This window comes from Lepisma saccharinum, chromosome 23 (genome assembly GCF_977018435.1).
Source record: "Lepisma saccharinum chromosome 23, izLepSacc3.1, whole genome shotgun sequence".
Lineage (NCBI taxonomy): Eukaryota > Metazoa > Arthropoda > Insecta > Zygentoma > Lepismatidae > Lepisma > Lepisma saccharinum.
Genome location: NC_139251.1, coordinates 14,901,320 through 14,913,710, shown reverse-complemented (window position 1 = coordinate 14,913,710; position 12,391 = coordinate 14,901,320).

Sequence of the window (12,391 nt, the reverse complement as noted above, 5' to 3'; positions counted from 1 at the left end):
AAAAGTATGAATAGAACCTATGCTCGGAAATCCAAAATGGCAACCGGAAGTGGGGTTATCTTGGAAACGGTAAGACTTAGGTAAAATCTGTTTGCGGATTCAACACGTACGCCTATATGTGAGTAAAATGTGAATAGAACCTATGTTCGGAAATCCAAAATGGCGACCGGAAGTGGGGTTATCTTGGAAACGGTAAGACTTAGGTAAAATCTGTTTGGTGATTCATCATGTACGCCTATATGTGAGAAAAAGTATGAATAGAACCTATGCTCGGAAATCCAAAATGGCGACCGGAAGTGGGATTATCTTGGAAACAGTAAGAATTAGGAAAAATCTGTTTGGTGATTCATCATGTACACCTATATGTGAGAAAAAGTATGAATAGAACCTATGCTCGGAAATCCAAAATGGCGACCGGAAGTGGGATTATCTTGGAAACGGTAAGACGTAGGAGTAATCTGTTTGCGGATTCATCACGTACGCCTATATGTGAGAAAAAGTATGAATAGAACCTATGTTCGGAAATCCAAAATGGCGACCGGAAGTGGGGTTATCTTGGAAACGGTAAGACCTGGGAAAAATTTGTTTGCGGATTCATCACGTACGCCTATATGTGAGTAAAGTATGAATAGAACCTATGTTCGGAAATCCAAAATGGCGACCGGAAGTGAGATTATCTTGGAAACGGTGAGACTTAGGAAAAATCTGTTTGAGGATTCATCATGTACGCCTATATGTGAGTAAAGTATGAATAGAACCTATGTTCGGAAATCCAAAATGGCGACCGGAAGTGAGGTTATCTTGGAAACGGTGAGACTTAGGAAAAATCTGTTTGCAGATTCATCATGTACACCTATACGTGAGAAAAAGTATGAAAAGAACCACTAGTGTCCGGAAGTCATGCGGGTTTGGACGTGACGATGCAGTTCAATAACATAGGTTAGACCAAGAAAAAAAAAACCTTGGTGATTTTATTTCGAGTAAGGTGTTGGCAACACTGCGAGAAAATGAGGCTTATGCCTTACAAGAGCAAACCATTAAGTCGAGCCTCACCGAGCCTCACTTCGAGCCTCACTTTCGGTTGCAGAACTGGCTTTATGGTCCTACTCTAAAATAGGTCAAAGCACGTAGAGGCTCTCGTGTAGTTTAGCACGAAAAAAAATGAATAGGTTAAGATATATCACGTAAGATCGTGGCATTCGTACCAAGTACGAGTGGGAAAAAAGGGAAATTTTACTGAAACATCGCTAAACGCTAAAACATCGACAAAAAATTGTCAAAATATGTCAAAAACTGATATTCAATTGATAAAAAAAAAAGCTACAAATGCATACCTACCAAGTACGAGGTGGGAAAAAAATAATGCATTGAAAATTGTACTAAAAACATTGCTAAACGCTAAAAGGTCGACAAAAAATTGTGAAAATATGTCAAAAAGTGATATTTCATTGATAAAAAAGAGGATACCTACTAAGTACTATTTTGAAACAACCAACTTACACTACTAATAAATTATACCAGATAGATTCTATCTTGTTACAAAAGAGATTCCGAAATTGTCTGAAAATTGAGGACTAAATGTGGTAAACGTTGTAAGTGCCAAAAGCGAAACTGTTGGGAAATCGCCTCGTTTAACACATCAGCCCGTAAGAACGGTCACACTAGTGCTTCTTTACACGCCCTTTGAACTACTTAGAGGGCTACCAGCCACATTTCACGTTTACCACATTATAAAGCAAGACACATTTCACAGTTTAACGTGGAAAACGGGGTTTGAATTATTGTTGCACTTACAGCGTTTACCAATTTTAGTTGTCAATTCAAAGACCTTCCCTGGGGTTGATTCAGATCATGTCCTACTGGTGATCGAAATAAACACCCGTTTCAAGAGGATAAGAAGAGGGAAACAGATGAAGAAGCATCATATTGAGAAAACTTAGGAAGAAGAAGAAAGGCAGAAATTTGAAGAAAACTTCAGATAGAAAATCATTAAATTAAAGAAGAGGGCTGAGAGTTATGAAAAATTTCTGGATGATGTAAAATGCTCTCTACAATAAGCAGCAGAACAAAGGAAAGGATGAGTACTGAAAAAGAAAATTGGGGAAAGAATAATATGGAAGCATGTAAAGGATGAGGAGGACATTTAGACATTCTATGCCATTCAATATTACCGTATTAATTTATATTCTGAAGGATGCTCCTATGATGTAGTGGTAACGCTATCGCTTGTAATCAAAGGGTTCTCGGTTGGATCCATAGTATAAAGGTACATGGCTCGGATTTAACTTTAAACTATAGATTCAGTTCCGATTAGTCTATCTGAGCATAAAGTAGACTAAAAATATCTGACAAACTTTGTTTTACACTCTCGTTGAAAATTGACCTAACCCTGGACTCTTGCACAAAGGAGATAAAGTTAAAATAACATTGGAGTCATTTCTGAAAGTACGTTCATGTGATAGTTAATACATAATAGCTGTATTTATACACAATATTATATGATTTTTTTCATTTTCTTTTCTATATTCTAATTATAAACTGTTTTGTGTGTCTATAGTTATGTAACGAATACAATTTGTGACTGGATTGCATATGGTATCTGTTGTAATTGTTGTTGTATTGATTTTTGAAATTTAATAAATAAATAAATAATGTTAACCATTAGATTTTCTGAGGATCAGTGGCGGTGATTATGGGAGCGTGGATGGCAGTTGCCCCCGCCCCTACTTTTGGCCACTTTGGCCCTGCTTCTTAATGCTACTAAGAGAAAGTAAACTGTCCTTGGCCCCTAGTTTTGGCATTCAATCGCCGCTACTGTGAGGAACTGATCATTCGGCGTATGTCTTGCCTCTTACAATTTACATTAGTGTTCTGCATAATTCCAATTTGAAGTGTATAGTTAAATTAAAACAACCACATGACTGCTGAAAGAAACCAAGGAGAACGAAAAACTGCGCAATATTCGATTGCGGACGACCATGGAATATTGTTTCGTAACTTGAAGTTGGTTGCGATGAACCGCAGACTTTTACTGTACGAACAACAACCAGAAACAACCCACAACGGCAATTACTGCTTGGGATTTAGTGTTTCTGATCTTGCAGACGCAGAGGGTAATGTACAATGTGGAAATCACCCACCGACCACTCCCTACAGAGGCACGGGTGGTGATTTGCAATCAAGCTGTAAGCCGTGGCTGGCGAGGCACAGTTGCCAGACACCTGCAACAGCTTATCACGCCTTCACAAATCAGAAGGAACCAACGCTTGTAATTTCTATGTCACTTCTGCCAGACGCCGGCGAGATGGAAATTAAGTTCTCAACGGCCACGCGTAGACGTGGATTTACAGTCAGTGAACACCCAACTTCATTGATATGTGTGTGGCTCCGATTATGGAACCTATTCTTATTTGCTCTCAGAGAGGAATCTAGGACAACTAAGATGGCGGACAATTGGGATGAAGCCAAAATCACGGACAATTGCGATGATTTTGACGGTGAAGATCATTTTACAAATTAATGGTAGGACAATTGCTACGATCAAGACCTAACCTAACCTAACCAAAGGTGCCACAGAACTAATAATAATGCTGTAGAAGGTTGGAACAACAAATAAATAGGTGGCTTCAAAAGGTGTCTAGCCCATGTTCAAAAACTTGATTTAACAAAATTCCCAGGCAAGTCTGACGAAATACTTCTGTGCTGACAAGAGATAAAAAAAAGAGAGCAAAGTAATAACAAAAGCCTTGTAATCAAGGGGTCTCGGGTTCTCCGGTGGAGGCACATAGTGGTTCGGATCCCAATTTAAACTGTAGGTCCAGTCCCAATTAGCTTTACTGTGCATAAAGTGGGCTTAAAACATCAACTCAACTCAACAAGTAATAACAAAAATACTAGAATGGTAAATTTGTTATCACTAACGGTGTGTGGAACAACACTGATTTTAAACACGCCAAAGTGGTTGTAATGCAAGTACGTTTACAAGTACAGCCAATCTCAAGCCTGGAGAAAGTGCGAGAAAAATCAGTGTTCTATTAAAAAATATGGTAACAGTTTCATACATCGGAGACACATTTCTTCAATTTTACACAAGGAACTACTTACGGAAATGAGTTTCTACAAGGTTTACAACGTTCGTCGAGGTATTATCTTTCATCGTGGAATATATTTGACCGGGAAATCATGTATTTTTCAAGAGAAATATCTCACCGACACACAATTGCACGTGCAAAATGTATGCTCATGGCAAAAGTTGATCTATTTGGGCCGGAGCCAGTGACGGCATCATAGTGGGCGCCCCAGTTCACAGCCAAACGAGTGCACGAAAGATCCAGATGTGGCTCCAATAAAGCTAAGTTGGCAACAGTCCAGCGGAGGGAAGAGTCTCGCGGAAACTTTTCCTCATGCTCTTAAGTGGTTAGAAAAATTACAGTTTGAATATAATTATAGTAAATTGTTTACATTTGAATAACAATACCACGCGTTTTAGATTAAATGTTCCAAAGATTATCTTCTCTTGCAAGAGCGCCGAGGTTGATCTGGTACAATCAACAGCAAATGAATTAGGAGAAAAAGATTTTCTCGACGAAAAATGAGTTGGCAATGCTTCGAACACCGAGGCAATCTTGATAAGAGGCTTGAGGAGCGTCGAGCAAACTTTCCTGAAAAGCACAACTCAACTCCAGTATCGAAGGTCATGCTACACGTGGATTGGCAACTTTCGGGAGCATGGTGTCTGTCTACACAATTCTCCCCAAATGCCTGTTTGAAGATGAACCTTCTGCTCGCATTTTATTTTTCAAATGTAGTTCTGACGTTGTAGTCATTTTACAATTATTTGTATTTGTTCTTATTTTGCTTTGCTTTTATGTCACCTTTACAATTAATCGAAACTATGAAGATGGATGATAATGAGATTAAATTGATGAAGAGACACTTAAAAAAGAGATTGCCAGACCAGGACTCGAACCCGGAACTTAAAGCGGATAAGGTGGGGTGACCGTCAATACCTCCATGAACTGGAGTATAAAATTTGTAATTGCTCAGAAGTATTTTTTGTTCTGTTCATGACTAATACCTGCTTTCGGACACTTAATTTATAAGTGACACACTTCGTTCGGTGGGGACAAGCCACGTATTGTTTGAGAGGATGACACACCTCGTTCATATACTAGATACAATCATGGACTATACTTCAAATTTGACGTGCTAAACAATACTTTCGGAGATCAGTTGGACATAGCAATTTTGATATACAAGTTGCATTTTCTCTACTTATTCATTATGCCTCATAGATAATCTCGCAACAACGCAAAATGTTTTAATTGACTCGAATTCACAATGACTAATATATACTGGACCTACATATTTTAAATGCAAAATCTAGGTGACGAAAATATGCCTCAACACGAAATGAAAATGCAATATTCATTCAATACACTAAAAAAGCTAACCAAAGCAGACTTTTAACAACATTACACACGTAACGTTTCCATCCTCTAACAGGGTTTTTGTTGGAGTAAGATTCACATGGCGTAATAGGATTATCATTCACTACAAAGCAATAGCTATAAACATGAGATAAACCTGAAATGAGGGGTTAGAATTCACCATAAGAGAAGTGCAGCAGGTAAAACAAAACACATATGTAAGTAAGAGGTGTGTAAGTGTAAGTTTCTATGTGAAAATTGACTGAGTGGTAGCACTAGACGGTTTTACGTCAAGGATCCTAGGTTCGAATACCGGTCTGGACATTGGTGTTGTTTCTGAATGTTCTATTTATTTTATCTTCACTCATCTTCGTCGCCGCGATTGCCCGAAAGTGGAAGAAAAGCGACGCTAAATAAAAATAAAAAATATGTGAAGATTAGAAGGTTAATTAAGAGCTGATAGGTAAAATATACTCTATGAGCGATGCTCGATAGAAGTTCTGTTAAGATGTCAAACCTGTAAGAAGCAAATAGCGAAGTTGTGTGAAGGATTGAAGATAAGCTTCGATAACATGGTCACCTGGATTGTCTCGAGCTGAACCAGTAAATGGGCGATGTTTAATCCCCAAGGCCATTCTGCAAAAAGAATGCCAAAAGAGGTTCGTGTGTGGATTTGGTCAGCATGAAATTGCTGGGTGATGATAAGTGAATGGTATTTTTTCTGTTTTCGTTATTTTACGTTGCTTTTCTACCTCTGGATCTTGAGTGACGAATAAATTAATTTGGTGAACTGATAAACACAAAAAAGCCAACCCCGTGGCTAATTGGTTAGCGCACACGCTTCGAAGTAAGGTGAAGATGTGTCATTGTCTGCATCCCACTTCCATCTATCACATCTTCAACCTTCATCATTGCGATTATCCGAGACTGGTAGAACAGTGACGTGAAATAACAAAAATATCACCCTCGGTGTCGATTTCAAAGTTTGAAGTATTGCTGTTTTTGCATTCAATAGCGGCTCTAGATTGTGACAGTGATGTGAAATGCTTCTGATTTTATAAGAAATAGTAAAACGGGAAGAGCGATAGATATTCCTCTATTTTCAATTTTCTCTAAAACTGTTTTCCCCGACTGTGGTTATAATGAATTCTATGTAGTATGAGAAATATACTTTAATTTATACTAATTTATGCATATGCAACTGATTAAGAGAGCCTCCACGATGGCGCAAGGAAATCGTCGCCGCATTGTAATCAAGGAGTTCTCGGTTCGATGCTCGGTGGAGGCACATAGTGATTCGGATTCTAGTTTAAACTGTAGATCTCGTCCCGGTTTGCCTATTTGTGCATAAAACTCAGACTCAGAATGATTAAAGACTTTTCGAAATATTCTGTCTGTATCGGAATGGCAACTTTCTTCAGAACGAAAATGAATTCGTAAAGCAATAATACGCACAGCACCTATAATTACCCACTGCCATTCAACACGCTACTATTCGTAAATTCAGAATTATTATTTTAGGGTTCAAATTCTGGTATCTGAAAGAGGGACACTTGGCCCCAAAAGTTTCAGGTTTGTTAACATTTACTAGTTAAGGATATTTTTGTTAAGCTCCTGGGACCTGAGGAACAAAAATATAGATCCTTTAAAATGATTTCTCAAATTAAGTGTAGAAATTATGCAGCACACTAGCCCAGGGACGCTATAGCTTATTCATGGGATGGAAAAATTGTCATTTCCTGGTCTCAGCATGGAGTTCTATCTCTGCAGTGTTTCCTTATCAATTTAATGTAATTATCATCCATCCTCATAGTTGCGACAAATTATAAATGTGTCATGGTAAAAACAAAGCAAAATAAGAAAAAAAAATGTAACATTACTGCAATGTCAGAACTACGTTGGCAAAAAAAAAGAACACCAGATCATTTTCAAACAGGCATTTGGGGAGAACTGTGTATTTCCTCCCTCTCTTTCCTCTCTCCTCCCTCTTCTTGGGGGAGGGGCAGAGAACATGCTCCCGAAAGTTGCCAATCGACATGACCTTCGGTACTGAAGTTGTGCGTTGAGAAAACTTTGTTTGAAGCTCCTCAAGCATCTTATCGCAAATGCCTCGGTGTTCGCAGCATTGCCAACTCATTTTTCGTCGAGAAAATCTTTTTTCTCTTAATTCATTTGCTGTTGATTGTACACACGATCATTAAGGACACCCCATAGAAAGAAACAGGGCGGCATTAGCTCCGTCGATCAAGGTGGCCACTCAACTTAATTCGTAATTTTGCCTAAGGGAACGTGGAAAACAAACGTTACTGAATCAATACATCAGCTATAAGTATGACATCTGGACAATATTTATTTTATAATACACTGGTAAGAATTCACTGCTGCATCTTGTGTGTGTGTGTAGTATAAACAACATTCAAAGCTTGTCATCGTACAAAACTTCACGTGGTTTAGAAATAATCAAGGCTACCAAATTTTCTTACCAAACTTCTTCTGTTTGCATTAGCGTAACTAACAAGCTCTGCGCCTCCCCCCCCCCCCCCGCAACTTTCAATTGTGCGCCCCTACGCGTTAAAAGAAGCTTTTCTTTCTAAAGCCTACATTTATATTAGACATATACAAATATGTAAATACATACATGTAATTTGAATCAATGTAAAAATTGGTACGGAAGATTAATACAACAGACAACTGGCGACTGAACATCGCATCGGTGACGTCATTTTTCGCGGTGGAACAGTGCTGTAAGGAACAATTTTTGTGGAAAATGACAAAACCATTATAGCGAGGAACGCGTCAAGTAGACCAACGGGAAGTAAACCATCGATACGAAAAATGATAATAAATCAAGGTTGAGTTTGTGTTTTTTAAGTACACTTTATACACAGTAAAACTAAACGGGACTTGGCCTACAGTTTAAATGAGATCCGAACCACTATCTGTCTCCACCGGGTATCGAACCCGTGAACCCTTGATTTCAAGACGACGACGGTACAACAACGTCATCGAGGAGGCATAATAAATCAAGGTATTGAACAGAAAGTGGTAATATCGGATTTTGGTTTTTAGCCTACATGTCAAATTATTTGCAAATCTCTTTCAAAGATTGAAAGTCAGGGTTGCCAGCGCATTTTCTTGCCTGTCGTCTACCCTTCGATGACTTGAACTATTTAGCTAATGAAGGTTACTTCTAATCTGGTAACTCGCTTTCTACTTTTCTACCGATTAACATTTTCTGTTTGGAGTGGTAAAATATACAGTCCCTACCAAAGGTTTAAGACCACCAATTTTTTTCATATAAATGAATCCTGAAAGAAATTTTTGGTACAAATAAGAGTGAAATTGCATGGAAGTAATATAGTGTGTGAGGCATATATTGCCGAAAAAATATTGGTATACGTCTTGTAGTTCTTGAGATACGAAAGTGGAAAATAAAATTTCTTATCTGAAAGATCCAGCATTTTAAAGTGCAGATGAATGTGTATACACGTAACCGACGTCGTTATGACAGTACTGAATTTTTCCCAGTATTGTGGAACATGAACGAAGGTTTTGGCGCAAAAAAAAATCCCCCAAAAAATATTATCTTTTATATTTTTCTTCTTCTAAAATTCGCAACATTAAAAAAATACAGCGATAACTGAGAGGTCTTCAGATAACAATACCTTCCTCAGCGACTGCGCTGGAGTGAACAAATTTTATCAGCCATTAGTTGAAATGTGTGTCAATAGATGGCGCAGAAAGAGATATCTAGAATAGAAGCATTGTGCAAGTCCAAAACCTGTTTTCGTTACGCTTGATAATAAACAGGCTGTTTGAATCGCAAGCTACGTGATAGTGGGGAAAAATCTGTGCCCGTGGCCATGAAATGGCAAATAATTGGTATGTACAGATGCAATAGGTCTAATGGAGAAATTGCAGTAGCATTGAATGTGAGTAAATCCTGCGTGGCGAACACAATAAACAAATTCAAGCAGCAAGGTACAGTGGTTGATAAAACCACGTTGCGGCCGCCTCAGGGTAACTAACGTCTGTACGCGAGGATCGGATTATGGCGAGAGTGGCAAAGAATAACCGTAAAGCTCATCTTCCAGCGATAATGAGGGAATTTGAAGATTCCATTCATAAAAGGGTTTCAAAGATGACCATTTCGCGTCGTCTGGGGGAATGTGGACTTGCGTCTTACGGTCCTCTCAAAAAGCCATTGCTCAACAATGTACATAAGAGAAATCGTGTGAAGTGGTGCAAAAATAAAAGAAACTGGTCCATGGAACATTGGGGTAAGGTCCTTTTCAGTGATGAATCGAGATTCGTGCTGTACAGCTCCCAAAAAGTGAGAGTTTGGAGAACAGCAACCGAGAAACTTCTACCCGAATGTCTCGTGCAAGCTGTTCAGGGTGGGGGTCAATCAGTAATGATCTGGGGATGCATGTCTGCTGCAGGGACCGGGATTTTGAGATTCATTCCTGGCTCCATGGATTCACCAGAATACATCGAAACAATGAAAGATAACATGCTGCCGTCCGCCCAGAAGCTCCACAACGGGTACTTCGTCTTCCAGCAGGACAACGCGACTTGCCACACGACAGCAGCAACAATAGGTTGGATTCGAGCGAGGGAAATCCCATTGTCGCGTTGGCCAGCACGAAGTCCGGACCTGAATCCTATATAAAACGTATGGAATACCATTGGTCTTCGTGTAGCCAGACGCCAGCCAAGGAATGTCCAGGAACTTCTTGAACATATCTCCGAAGTATGGAATGAGATTACGCCCCAAGAATGCCAGAAATTGGTCCGTAGCATGAGAAAACGTGTGCAGATGTGATTAAAACTTAAAGGTGGACCTATTGACTATTAACATTTCACACTTCATTCATCGAATTTCAGGAGAAATGTTTGTTTCCAAGTATATTTTCAAAGTTCAGATTTAATGATTTTACAATTGTACCTTTAGTTGCATCTATTAGTTATAAGTGCATTAATATGCCCTTACACTTTCTTGATCTTGATGTACCTTTCAATAACATTACATAATAATTCCAATTTTGTATTAAAGTGTTTATTTCATGAAAAGCAGTCTCATATGTACTTTTTCTGTTTGTCTCAAAAACACATGACAAGGTGATCTTAAACTTTTGGTAGGGACCGTAATATTTTTGGTTGAAAATGTATTTTAACGCCGAAAGGAAAACCTTTCGGTCTTTCTTAATTTATCTTTCTTGCTGCACCCCCGAAGCTCGTGCACCGCACCGCGGTGGTCGCGGAGGTGTTATTTACGCCACTGTCTGTTTGTCATCTCGTTACGATGCTATCAAAAACTTGACAAAATTGAATTTTATCCTGAATACAGTAAAACCTCGTTAATCCGGACCCCGATAAGCCGGACTTCGCTTAATCCGGACAGGCAAAAGCAAAAAGGAAAAAGAAAAAGCAGAATGCAAGGTTTTAAATGTGGCTAGAAGTCAACAAGAGAACTTCCCAAAGAAAAGGCAGTCAACAACTGATGAAATTCTGTTTCCCACATACTTTGTACGTACTGCACTGTATAGTGTATTTAGGCTATGCCCTTTAAATGCACCATAATAAACGTGTTTTGTTGCTATAAACGGAGTTTTAATGCACTTTCTACTGTTATTTTAGGTTATTTCAGTTAATCCGGACTTTCGTTAAACCGGTCAACTTATCCCCCCCCCATTGTCCGGATTAACGAGGTTTTACTGTATCTGCAACCACACAGCACAGACTCATCCTCTTCGTCGCTCCCTTGTTCGTACCACCTACCGCAAAGTTGCTCATAGAACCGATCGAAATTAGCGTGGTAGAAACATATATTCCTTTTCCGTTATGTCTGGAGTAGCGACACGCAGAGGCGAAAACTTGTGGGCGGGGCCAGACTAGGTGGGGAAGGGTGCAGAATTCCCTTAGTAGGCTTGCGAGCTCTCATGTTTACTACAGAACTATTGGACTAGTCGAGTCGCCCCTCCGCGCGGTCCCCTCCCCTCCGCACCTTCATTGGACGAGGCACACAGCCGCAACGTGCGCTAAGGACGCGTTCGCGTTCTCATACTCCAGACATTCCGGGAAAGGAATATAGTAGGAATATAATCGTAATTTGACACATTATGTGTACACTCACCGGCAATAAAAATGCAACACCTATATCCTGAAATACTCGCTTCCCTGCAAGGCGTTGTGCATGTTGCCTAACTCTGCGGCGGTGGTATCAGTCATCTTTGAAAATTTGTTATTAAGATCCAAGATTAAGCAACGTTACAAATAAGCAATGTAGGTGACCACAACAGCTACAATATTACCAACTTCATGTGGGCGCACTTGTTAAAATCAAGATTCAAATTGATTAGTATAATACAGGGTGGCGGAAAAAGAACGCATGTTTTTAGAATAAGCCTAGCGCCGTTGATTTTCAACGTTTTATTAAAACCAAAACGAACTGTAAAAAATGCACTTTGGATAGATATACAGTGATGATGTCGGAAAGATGACGTCATTGTTGCTGTCCCCACCACGTAATCTCACGTTTCGGCGATGTCTCTTGGCCACCACGCTTCCCTGATTTGTCTGTCTGCAATTTCTTTCTGTGGGGTTACCTCAAGTCGAAAACCTCGTTCAGTAGACGAGCTGAAAGTTGTAATTCGTGAAGGAATTACAGCTGTGGCAGACGAAATGTTTGCAAGGGCAATGCGGAACTTTGAGGAGAGGCTCAGGATATGTTTGTATCTTGAGAATCAACGACGTTACACTTACTCCAAAAACATGCGTTCTTTTTGCGCCACCCTGTATATTACATCTCAACTTCTTCCATTGCGTAATCGTAAAATGATCTCATTGTAATCAAGGAGTTTCTGGTTTGATACCTGGTGGAGGCACATAGTGGTTCGAATCCCACTTTGAACTTTAGGTTAGTCCCGATTATCCTCTGTGCATAAAGATTACTCGAAGCA